Source organism: Lampetra planeri, chromosome 71 (assembly GCF_965212315.1).
Source record: "Lampetra planeri chromosome 71, kcLamPlan1.2.h2, whole genome shotgun sequence".
Classification (NCBI taxonomy): Eukaryota; Metazoa; Chordata; class Hyperoartia; order Petromyzontiformes; family Petromyzontidae; genus Lampetra; species Lampetra planeri.
Genome location: NC_136176.1, coordinates 1,460,359 through 1,472,926, shown reverse-complemented (window position 1 = coordinate 1,472,926; position 12,568 = coordinate 1,460,359).

Genomic DNA, 12,568 nt, shown 5'->3' with positions numbered 1-12,568 from the left:
AAGCGGCTCGACCCATCCCGGCCCGACCGTGCTCCCGTCCCCTGCTGCCGTCGACGGTCGACGGCGTAAACCTCCTCCGCCGGGAGGGTGGCTGCAGCCACCGCACACCCGGCCGCTGCCCTGCTGGCTTTCCGACGCTGTGACAGCAGGTTGGCGTGGAGGAGCCGCGCAGCCTGGAGGGAACTCATCTCCGTGTCCTCCTGTGCAACGACGGCGATGTCCAGGTCGTCTGCCAGCAGGAGGATTTTTTCTGTGACCATGGCGTCCACGCCGTCGTCGTCCATTCGAGGGAAGGCCGTCTTCGCCAGTGCCAGGAGACTCGTCCTGTACGCCAGGGGCGACTCCTTTGCACCCCGCTGGCGATCGTAAAACTGCTGCCTGCATTCCGCTGAAGGTCCGTAGACCCCGGCCAGCAACTGCAGCGCCATCTGTAGCGTGGAGCGCTTCTCCCTCGGCGCCGATGTAAGGGCGGCGAGTGCGTCGCTGTCGAGGAGCGCCGGCAGCGCGCAGAGAGCCTCAGCATCCGACCACCGTCCCATTTCTTGGTGGGCGAGGAAGCGTCGCTGGAAGCCGCCCCAGTCGCCCTCCGCGCCAACAAACTCTTTGAGCGGAGGCAGCCGTTGGTGCAGCGCAGTGGTCGCCATGGAAGCTCGCAGGCTGCTGTCCCCGTAACTCGGCTGCGCTTCGGCGCGAACGGCAGATGGTATCGCCTGTCGCAGCCGTGATGACGCTCCCTCCGCTGGCGGTGACGCGGCAGCCCCAGCGAGAGCGATGTTGGACCCGAGGTTCAGGCCGGCCACGCCCTCAGCAGCTGCTGCGGCGATGGCGGGAGATTCAAAGTTTGAATCCGTTGAGATGGCGGGAAGGCGCATCGGACGTCGGTTCTCCTCGCCCCGTGGTGGTCCACCAGCCCCCAGCCGCGTGATGTGTTCGAGTGTGGCGGCAGCGGCGTAAAGCAGCTCCGCCAGCCTCGCGTGAGCCAGCCTCAGCCCTTCTGATGGCGGCTCCTCTTCATCCTGATGCCCCGGTAAGAATGCGTCCGGCCCCGGCTGCACGATGTCTTGTTGAGCCGTCTCGGGCTCGACAATTTCAGCGGTGTCCTCCACCTGCGGTACTCCGGCTCGAGCTGTCCGGCGCGTGTCCATGTTCGTAGTTGTTCTGACACCAGATGAAGTACCGTTGATGACTCTTGGACACCGTTGGTGAGGCACACGTATTTATTCCGTACAAGTAGTCACAACTGTGGACATACAATACTAGAGGGGGTATCGGCCCCCTCACCCGGCTAGCTGGGAATACACTGCTAGCTATCTCTGACCTACCTCCTAGTCCTCCACTAACGGGCTAGGGGAGGCTGTCTGGCCCGACACTGGTAAGTCGGGCTACGGTACCCGGAGTCCCAGAGCACTAGCTCTGGTTCTCGGGACCACGCCGCTGGCTCGGTCCTGCGCGCCCTGACAAGGGCGGCGTCCCAGGGGAGTCCAGGGCTCTAGCTAGACGATCTTCGGTCTTCACTGGTTTAGCTTTAACATTCTGCCCCGAGCCCTCTGACACATCCCCCTTTATACTCCACCCCCGCTGAGGGGTGGGGCCCCGGGCTGCCTGGTGCGGACGTCGTTGAGAGCACCCCCCCCGTGCACTCACGTAGCCCCGCCCACTGTGTTTGTTTCCCATAAGCTGCCATGCATAACGGCTCTCTCTCTAACACCCCTACACCTTTACCAACACCATCTTCCAGCAGAAAGACAGTCTGTAGACAACCTGGATGCACCCTCGGTCAAAACATTGGCATCTCATAGACTACATCCTTGTGCGCCAGCATGACCTAAAATATGTCTTTCACACCAGGGTAATGCCCAGCGCCGAGTGTCACACAGACCACCGTCTTGTCCGCTGCAAACTCAGCTTCCACTTTAAGCCGAGACCAAGGAAAGGTGGCGCCCCGAGGAAGAAGCTCAAAGTCTGCAGCCTTCAGTCTGCCACGGTCAAAGCAGCTTTCCAGAAAAGCCTACGATCTAGGCTAGAGGAACCGAGCTGCCTAGCAGACTCGCCTCCGGTTCCTGAAGTGCTGTGGGACCGCATCAAAACTGTTGTTCTGCAAACATCTGAAGATACCCTCGGATTCTCCACGAAGAAAAACAGAGATTGGTTCGATGAGAACAACTTAGAAGTCCAGGAGCTGCTGTCAAAGAAGAGATCAGCACACCAGGCCCACCTGGCCCAACCATCCTGCCCGCACAAAAAGTAGCCTTCCGCCTGGAATGCAGCACCCTCCAGCGCAAGCTTCGAGAAATTCAAAACGAGTGGTGGACCAACCTCGCAGTAAAAACTCAGGTTTGCGCTGATACTGGCGACTACAGGGGATTCTACGAAGCTCTAAAAGCGGTATATGGCCCCTCCTACCAAATCCTGAGCCCCCTGCGGAGTGCAGACGGGAAAGAACTGCTCACCGAAAAGGACTCAATCCTGAACAGGTGGTCTGAGCACTTATACACGCTCTTCAATGCTAGCCACTCAGTCCAAGAACCAGCGATTGACCGCATCCCACAACAACCAGTGAAAACCGAACTGGATGTGGCACCAACATTACAAGAGACTGAGGAAGCCATTAAACAGCTGAAGAGTGGTAAAGCTGCAGGAGTTGATGGCATCCCTCCTGAAGTATGAAAGAACGGAGGCCCAGCACTGCACACCAAACTCCATGAACAAAGGGGAGAAATCAGACTGTTCCAATTATCGTGGCACAACACTTCTGTCCGTCGCCGGCAAAATCCTCGCAAGAGTTCTGCTGAATAGACTGGTACCAGCAATAGCTGAAGATCACCTCCCAGAGACCCCACAGACATGGTGTTTGTCCTGAGGCAGATTCAGGAGAAGTGCCGGGAGCAAAACAAAGTGCTGTACGTCACCTTTGTGGACCTGACGAAAGCGTTTGACACCGTGAGCAGGCAGGGACTTTGGAAAATCCTGGAAAAGCTAGGCTGCCCGCCGAAGTTCCTCACCATGATCGTCCAGCTTCATGAAGACCAGCTTGGACAAGTCAGACATAGCAACGATTTCTCGCAGCCCTTCCCTATTGCAAACGGCGTGAAACAGGGCTGTGTTCTTCCTCCCACGCTATTCACCATTTTGTTTAGCATGATGCTCCAGCAGGCCACTGAGGACCTCGACGACGCTGATGGCGTATACATCCGTTTTCGTCTCGACGGGAGTGTGTTCAACCTCAGGCGTTTGCAGGCCCACACAAAGACCATGGAGCAACTGATCAGGGAGCTGCTGTTTGCTGATGATGCCGCCCTCCTTGCTCACATAGAGGCAGCTATGCAGCGAATTACGTCCTGTTTCGAAAAAATAGCTCAGATCTTCGGTCTTGAAGTCAGCCTGAGGAAGACTGAAGTTCTTCATCAGCCCGCACCCCATGAGGAGCACCATCCACCAAGCATCTTCATTGAACAAACAGAACTGAAAGCTGTCCACCAGTTCAGCTACTTGGGATGCGTGATTTCGTCTGACGCCAAAATCGACAACGAAGTCGACAACAGGCTGGCCAAGGCAAATAGTACCTTTGGCAGACTATACATACGTGTCTGGAACAACAGCAACCTTAAAAGAGACACGAAGGTCAACGTCTACAAAGCTGTTGTGCTGACCACTCTCCTGTATGGTGCTGAGTCCTAGGTTATGTACCATCGTCACCTGAGTCTCCTCGAGCGTTTCCATCAGCTCTGTCTCCGCACAATCTTCAATATTCACTGGAGTGACTTAAATTTCGATTTAAAGCTTTCGTGACTGCAGGGATTTATCTTCTTGGTTCTTTCGGTAAAGTCACGTAGAAGGGAAGTAATAAAATAATAAAAATAAACATAAAATAAAATAATTCTCACGACGTTTCGGCTACAACGCAAGCAGCCGTCTTCAGGTGAAGCAGCCGTCTTCAGGTGAAGACGGCTGCTTGCGTTGTAGCCGAAACGTCGTGAGAATTATTTTCTTTTATTATGTTTTATTTTTATTATTTTATTACTTCCCTTCTACGTGACTTTACCGAAAGAACCAAGAAGATGGAGTGACTTAGTCGCCAACACTGAAGTCCTCGAGTCAGCAGAGGTCATCAACATCGAGGCCATGGTCCTCAAGATACAGCTTCGTTGGGCAGGGCACATCGCCAGGATGGAGAACCACTGCTTACCTAAGATTGTGCTGTATGGGGAACTGTCCTCTGGCCATCGCGATATAGGGGCACCACGAAAGCGATACAAAGACTCCCTGAAGAAGTCCCTCGCTGCTTGCTGCATCGATCACCGTCAGTGGGCAACACAAGCAGCTGATCGCAACTCCTGGCGGCACACAGACCACTAGGCCACCTCCTTCTTTGAAGAAACCCGCAGGGCCCGTATGGAGGACAAAAGGAGAAGGAGGAAGAACCATGATCCCTCAGCACCCATCCCAGATCAGACCTATACTTGCAGCTGTTGTGGCAGGACCTGCTTGTCCCGCATAGGCCTCTTCAGCCACCAGCGTGCCTGCAGAAGACGTGGATGTCCTTCCTAGATCTTCGTTCGCGAAGCCAAGCCATGAGGGTGTTGTTGAGTCGGCATGAGACAAAGGCGGTTGGTGAGGCTCTGATCCTATGGAATACGTATTATCTTGGTCGTGTTTGATTGACCTATTTCGCCTTGTATCTCTTCTGAATGACCCTAGGTCTAATACTTCATAATTATTATTTGGTTTATGTTTAACCAAGATTTGTAATACTGTATACCATAGTTACCACAGGTATTCCGAGGGTTTTATTAACCTTTGTTCCCTGTCTGTGTCGCCAGGGATCCGTGCTTCTTATGCTCGAGTTATATTTTGATATCCTGAGGTTGAAGATATAAGTAAGTTTTTACTTTAACTTTTGTGACTGCCAGGATTCATATTCTTTGTTTCTTTCGGTAAAGTCACGTAGATAGAAAATAGAAAAACATATTTAAGGTGAATAAAGGTAAAATATATATAATAATACAAGCCACTAATGTAGACTGCAGCCTGGTTCTTAATCTGACTGAGTGTACGGTCAGTCTATAATGTCGACTTTTTCTAATCGCTAAGTTTCAAACTTTTACCGTTAAAAAGAAAACCGCCAGTTGCAATGTCCGACCGACCCTGCTGCTCTCGCCGTCCGTGGAGATCCGAATGGGGGTGAAGTAAAGACTGTCAGCAAGTCTCGATGTGAAAACAGGGCATTAACAAGGCTGGATACAAAGACAAGGCGCCAGCGAGTCTGGAGGGTCTTGTTTGGGAAATTCCCCAGTGTCCACAACGTCCGTGGAGGTCGTGTCCCCTGCTGTTTGTCCGGGTTTATGGCGGCCTTTGCCCCGGTGGAGATTTCCCAGTCTCATTAGCCACCCCATATGGGTTTTATTACATTTTACGGCTACTTCCTTGCCCCATCTCTACATCCAGGTCAAAGTTATAAAAAAAAATAGGCAGATTTTATTCTTAATGTAGTGTGGTAAAATACGCGGTGCACACTGCTGCCCGAGGGTAACTGAGGGCAGGCAGGTGCGCTTGTGCAACGTAAAGTTGCACGTGCAAACCGCCACCTCTTTAATGGGAGATTCAGTTGCAGACGGGGTCGGTCCGGGGCCGTATGCTGCCACCAGAGGTGTCGCCTTGAAGACGTGCGATGAGGAGTGATTGATGGCCTGACAGGCTCGCGCCTGTCAGGGACAAGGACGGCCGATGACTGCCGCCGCGGAGGGCGATTGGACGGCCTTCCGTCATCGGTTCGAGGCTGCCTACGTCTCGGTGGGATGGATGCCTGGTGAAGCGCTCCGAGCTCTTCCCACGGCCCTCGACGATGACTCGCTTTCCACCTTCTTCGCCATTCCTGAGGCGGATAGGACGACCCTCACGCGCGCCTACACTGAGATGGCCGTCGAATGAGCGTTGAAGATTCCGCCTGCGACAATAGAGCGAGAAAAAGACGCCGTTGGCATTTCGCAGTGCTCTCTTCGCTCTGGGGCACGTTTTTTTTCCCGAAAATGGACAGCCAAGCCCTGGACTCTCTTGCCTTGGAGCAACTTCTCTCCGTGGATCTGGAGTTGGGGGTCACCCTCGCAGTGACGGAGGACGGCAACATCACCTCTTTGCAAGTGGCCCGCGGCATGCAGAGACACCTTGACCTCAACGACCGGCCGGCAGGGCCGGACGCAGACGCGCTCGGGGGTGCCTCCTTTGACCGTGGGTTGGAGGAGAGGGATGCCACTCAGCTCCCGCAAGTGCGGGAATGGCGCCCCAGGCTGCGCCAACCGACCGGTCGCCCCTACCGAACATGCTACAAATGCGGCTGTGCGGGATACATCGCCAGCGAGTTGTACACTGGGTGCGCGTTCGTTCATGTGTTGGCCACGCGGCACCGATCAGTGGGACGTGCTAGCTTATCATGTTGTGGCCGTCGCGGCAGGTTCTTCTACAATTGAGGGGCTGATTCAAGGGATTCGAGTTCGGTTGTTGGTTGAAATGGGAGCCGTTGCGACTATGGCTTCCGAGGCCATGTTGCTTTCGTCATCCAATCCTCTTGCCCCTGTGAAGAACGCTTGTGTTGCGGCTAACGGGGAGAGCCTGGGTATTCTGGCGCAAATGTCGGCCACTGTTGGAGGGTCAAATTTTGGTGTCACGAACATTGGCCGTGTCCTTCTGAGCAGGATGCCCTTGAAAATCCTAATCGACCAGGGATGCATAGAATTACCGTCAAGGCAGCGGTTGCAGTTCCTGCATTCCCCTGGTCGACAGCCGTCGCAGAACGCCGTCGTTCACGCGATGGCTAGCCAAACCATTAAAATACCTGCGGGTGCTCAAATGCTCGTGCCGCTGTGTTTGCGCAGAGAGTTGCTTTCTCCGGGGCCAGAGGAGGGGATCCTGTTAACCCCATCTAATGTTGTGTCGCGGTCCCCTTCGTTAGTGGGGGCTGTGACGGTTGTGTCTGCCATGCAGTCAACGTATCTGCAAGTGTTGATTGTGGGATACGCCGGTTGTGATTCAGGCAGGTACGATCCTGGCACACGCTTCAGCAGCGCACTGTCTTGATGATGCGGGGCCGGCTTGATTGGTTGTCGGACACGTCGGTAATTCTGACGAGCCGGATTCCGCGTGGTTAGAATCCCTGCGCTCTGAGAACCCTGCACTTATGGTAGTGCAGCGAGCTCAACTACGCCGGCTTTTGACGTCTTTAGCACTGGAAAATTTGATATTGGCCGCACTTCCCTCCTCCATCATCACATGAATACGGGTGATGCACCCCCAATTCGAATTATTTCACATAGGTTCAGCCCCGCGGAGAAGGAGCAGGTGCGCCTGGCTGTTGACGAGATGCTAGCAGCAGACATCGCTCCGTCGAACAGCCCGTGGGGAGCACCCATTGTCCTAGTCAAGAAGCGTGATGGAAATGAGAGATTTTGCGTTTACTTTCGCAAATAAAATAAAATATCGGTGGCGGATGTATACCCTCTACCTCGTATGGACGACTCACTCGATGCATTGTCGGGCGTGCAATTCTTTTTGACACTCAATTTATTATCTGGATTTGGCAATTGCCCCTTGATGATGAGCCGAAACCAAAAACTGCTTTTAGTACGCCCCAAGGACTTTATCACTTCAATTTCCTTCCGATGGGATGGAATTCAGCGCCGGCCACCCTTCAGCGATTAATAAAGTTGGTCCTAGCAGGGTTGCAATGGGATTCTTGTCTCATATATTTGGATGACGTCATTGTCTTTAGCAAAACTTTTGAAGAACATTTTCAGCGATTGCGCTCGGTTTTCGAGAGAGTGCGTGCTGCCAAATTGAAATTCAACCCACAGAAATGCTATTTGCTTCAGATGTCGGTTAAGTACTTGGGGCATGTAGTTAGTTCGGCCGGTGTCGCCACAGATCCAGAAAAGACTTTGTGTGTGCGCACATGGCAGGCGCCTAAATCAGTGGCAGACATCTGCAATTTCTTTGGATTCACTTCTTAGTACTGGCGGTTCATTAAAGATTTTGCCACCATTGCTAAACCGCTGCATGCCCTCACGGCCAAGGGCCAGAGATTTTGGTGGGATAAGGCTGAAGAGGATTCCTCCCTCGCACTCTGCACTGCCCTTGTCGATGCCCCCCCCCCTCGCTCGCGTACCCCGATTTCACTAAGCCCTTCGTTTTGGACACTGACGCCAGCAATACGGGCATCGGGGCGGTCCTTTCCCAGCTTATTGAGGGAACGGAGAGAGTGGGTGCTTATGGCAGTTGAGTGCTGTCTCCTGCTGAGCAGAGCTTTTGCGTCATGGTCCATTTCATTCAGCTCTCTCGTCCTTATATTGTACGGACGGGACTTTGTAGCACGGACCATGCGGCCCTCCAGTATTCCCTGCACATTGACCAGCCGTCTAGCCAGTTGTCCCAATGGCTCGAGATCCTTCAGGGATTCTCGTTCACGGTGGCGCACAGGAAGGGCACCCGGCACGTCAATGCTGACGCCTTGTCCCGGTTGCCGCCCCATGCCACGTGCACGTGTACTTCAGGCGCGTCGAGATGTAAGCCCCCGCAAAGGGGAGGCGCCCATGGTGCTCACGGCAGCAGGGACAATGTGGGATATGGGCGCTCAGTCACCATGTAATTATATTTATTATCTCGACCACGAGACGTGGGCTAAGCTGCAGTTCGATTATGCTTCGCTGTTGACGTTGCGCCGGCATGTTTCTCGGGGTCCGGGGCCTGCGGGTCGCCCCTCCATCGTACTGCGGGAAGGATTCCTCATGCGGTCTGAGGGGGAGTCCCAGCGATATACCTTGATCGTACCCAGGGTCCTTAGGGGTAAACTTACGAAGGCTGTAAACGAATAGTTAATGCATTTGGGTGTGCATAAAACATTGGCAACGTTGAAAAATTACTTTTACTGGCCCGGGATGAAGAGTTATGTCCTCCTCCTGATTAGAGGTTGTGTCGATTGTGCGCGTTAGAAATCTCCTGCCACACGACCGCAGATTCCATCACAGTCCATTGTTGTGTCACGGGTGAATGAATTGGTAGTCCTGGACATGTTGGGTCCCTTCCCGGTCTCCTGGAGATGGCACAAGTACCTCCTCGTGGGGGTCGAATATCTGACTCGTTGGCCTATGGCCTGGCCCTTGGTCGACCAGTCAGCTGCGTCTATAGCCGACGCCTTTGTGAACGGCTATGTCCTGGATAAGAGGGCCCCGGAGCAACTGTTCACGGATCAGTGTAGGAATTTCACCTCCAAATTGCTTCAGGAAATGTGTGAGTCTTTGGGCACATGGAAAATACGCACCTCACCATATCATCCGCAGACTGACTGGATGCTTGAGCGGTTGCATAGAACCCTCACCGCTATGCTATGCCAGAAAGTGACTAAAGGACAGTCGGATTGGGATCTGCACATCCCGGGGGTCCTTGTGGCTCACAGACTTGCTCCCCATGCCTCCGGGTTTCTCAACACTTTATTTGATGTATGGGAGGGAGCCCGAATCCCTTGTGCAAGTTTATTTGGGACTGAGCCCCCTGCGGAAAGGTTCAGCAGTGCCTGACCCCATATTGAAAACACTGGAGCAGCTGCGGTTGGGCCGTGAAGCCGCTAGGGTCAACTCGGCCCACAGACAGGCCTGTAACAAGCAGCTGAAGGGTCATGAAGGGCCCGGAATACCTAGGCAAGTGGAGGACAAGGCTTGGTTACATTACCCCCAGGTGGCTGTGGATACGTCCCCGACACTGTACCGTCCCTGTCATGGACCCGTCGAGCTCATTGAGGTTCGGCAGCCACAGTGTGTGCGTATCCGTTTGGGCCAGCGGCGCTGGTTTGTGCATCCTTCGCGGTTAGAAACATACATTCTGTCCGGTCCGTTCGATTCATCCCCACATCCCTGCCGGCCGGTGTCTGATGTGTCCGGTATGCTGACCGCCACGCCTAAAGTAACAGGCCGTGAGGAGGAATGTTCTGTACCGCCTGCAGGGCTGGAGGACCTAAGGACCACGGACGGAGCGTTGCAGACTACCTCATCGGACCACTCATCACACTCACGCAGACGTGTCTCTACCCGCGGGGACGGGCCTGCTGCACATACCCATTCGCGACGTGTCGTGTTTCGTTAATTGCCAATTCCCTTGTTATTGTTCATGGTCACTGCTTATGATTGTCTTGTAGTTAGGGGTCAGTCACTGGTCACTATAGAGTTGTGTGTTAGGGGTTGTCACGTTGCGTGCGCACGAGGGATGTATATTACAGCTGGTACGGCTGTGTTTTTATTCGTGCGGGGGGATGATGTAGTGTGGTGAAATACACGTTGTGCACTGCTGCCCGAGGGCAACCGAGGGCAGTCAGGTGCGCGTGTGCAATGTAAGGTTGCATTTGCAAACCGCCACCTCTTTATTGGGAGATTCGGTTGCAGACGGGGTCGGTCTGGGGTCGTACGTTGGCACTGGAGGTGTCGCCTTGGAGACGTGCGATAAGGAGTGATTGATGGCCTGACAGGTGCCAGCCTGTCGGGCCCGAAAGAGACACAAGAGAGGAGCTGGATAATTGGCGGAGCGGGAGTTCGGGTTCTGGGACCAAGGTGCAGAGGTGTGGACTCGAGTCATGCGACTTGGACTCGAGTCAGACTCGAGTCATGATTTTGATGACTTCAGACTCGACTTGGACTTGCCTCATCTTTGACTCGACTTGACTCGGGACTCGAGAGCAAAGACTTGAGACTTACTTGTGACTTGCACAACAATGACTTTGTCCCACCTCAGAGGTGTGGACTCGAGTCATGCGACTTGGACTCGAGTCAGACTCGAGTCATGATTTTGATGACTTCAGACTCGACTTGGACTTGCCTCATCTTTGACTCGACTTGACTCGGGACTCGAGAGCAAAGACTTGAGACTTACTTGTGACTTGCATAACAATGACTTTGTCCCACCTCTGCCAAGGTGAAGACATCTCGCTGCTGCCGCTCAAGCTAGGGACAACCTCAACCCTCGCGAGTCGATGGGCGCGTGATGGTTGATCCCCCCGCCCGGATCGGACGAGTGAGTGGGTCTGAGGGAACGTAGGCGAGGGCAGCAGCACAGAGGGAGAGTAGCTGTGCGCAAGCTCTGAACGAAGCTTCTGTGTGAGCGATGCCTCTGTGTGAGCTCTGCTGTGTTCAAGCTCTGTGTGAGCACGGCTGTGTGCAAGCTGTGTGAGCTGCTGTCTGTGTGCGGAGCTGTGAGTGCGGAGCTACTGAGAGGAAGAGCTGCCGCAGGCAGGTCAGCGAGGTGTAAAGTAGATAGGGGCAATTGGTTAACAAAGTGACCGTCTAGACCAGGGGTCGGCAACCTGCGGCTCCGGAGCCGCATGCGGCTCTTTTGAACCTTGACCGCGGCTCCGGGGCGGATGCTAGCGAGGGGAGGAGGCGCACTGTGACACCTGCTCTGGCGTTGCCGCTGCTGACAGGTCGCCACTCCGCTCCACACTGCCCGCCCGGTGACAGGCAATAACGTTGCCGTTGCTTTGTCACATGTTTGGAAGAAGTAAAAACCTTCCTGGGCAGCAAAGAGCTCACCTTTGCTGAGCTGGAACAGCCAGAGTGGCTGGAAAAATTACATTTTATGGTAGACATGACAGCACATCTAAACACGCTAAATACAACCCTTCAGGGGAAAGGAGGCACAGCCCTGCACATGCTGGAGGAGGTTTTGGCATTCGAGCGCAAGTTGACAGTGTTTGTCAAAGATTTACAGAGAGGTACACTGTCTCACTTTCCCTCTTTGAGAGAGTTCAAACAAAGTCATGATACGATAAATTTGGAATATTTCAAGTCTGCAATCACCACAATGCAAAGTTCGTTTGGGAAACGATTCTGTGAGTTCAGAGAGGAAAAAACGACATTATCCTTCCCTGTCACTCCCCTGGCGATCGATCCATCCCTATTGAATATGACTGCATTTGCAGGTGTAAGTCAACCTGATCTTGAGATGGAACTGGCCGATATAGCCGACAAAGATATATGGGTGTCCAAGTTCAAATGCTTGACCGCTACTCTTGAGGATGTTGCCCGTCAGAAGGCCATTCTGGCTCAGAATCATAAATGGAGTGATATTGAAAACCTTCCCAAACAGGACAAACTTGTATTCGAAACATGGAATGCCATCCCCAACACTTATATAAACATGAAAAAGTATGCATTTGGAGTCCTGTCGATCTTCGGCTCCACATATGTATGTGAGCAGGTCTTCTCCAACATGAACTATATTAAAAACAAACATCGATCACGCCTCACAGATGACAGCTTGCAAGCCTGTGTGAAAATGAAGGTGACGTCTTACAGCCCTGATGTGCAGACACTGTGCACTGAGGTTCAGGAGCAAAAATCCCATTAACCAGGTAATTTAGCTATTAATTTGCAAAAATATATTTTACATTGTTAAGTGAAAAAGTCCTTTTTTTATTCAGATTGACAGCTGACTGCACGATCCTGTATATATCAATAAGGTAAGAAACAATATATGCAGTGTTATATTTGTTTTAAATGTTGCAATGGTTTTGCGGCTCCCAGTTTATTTTTTCCTT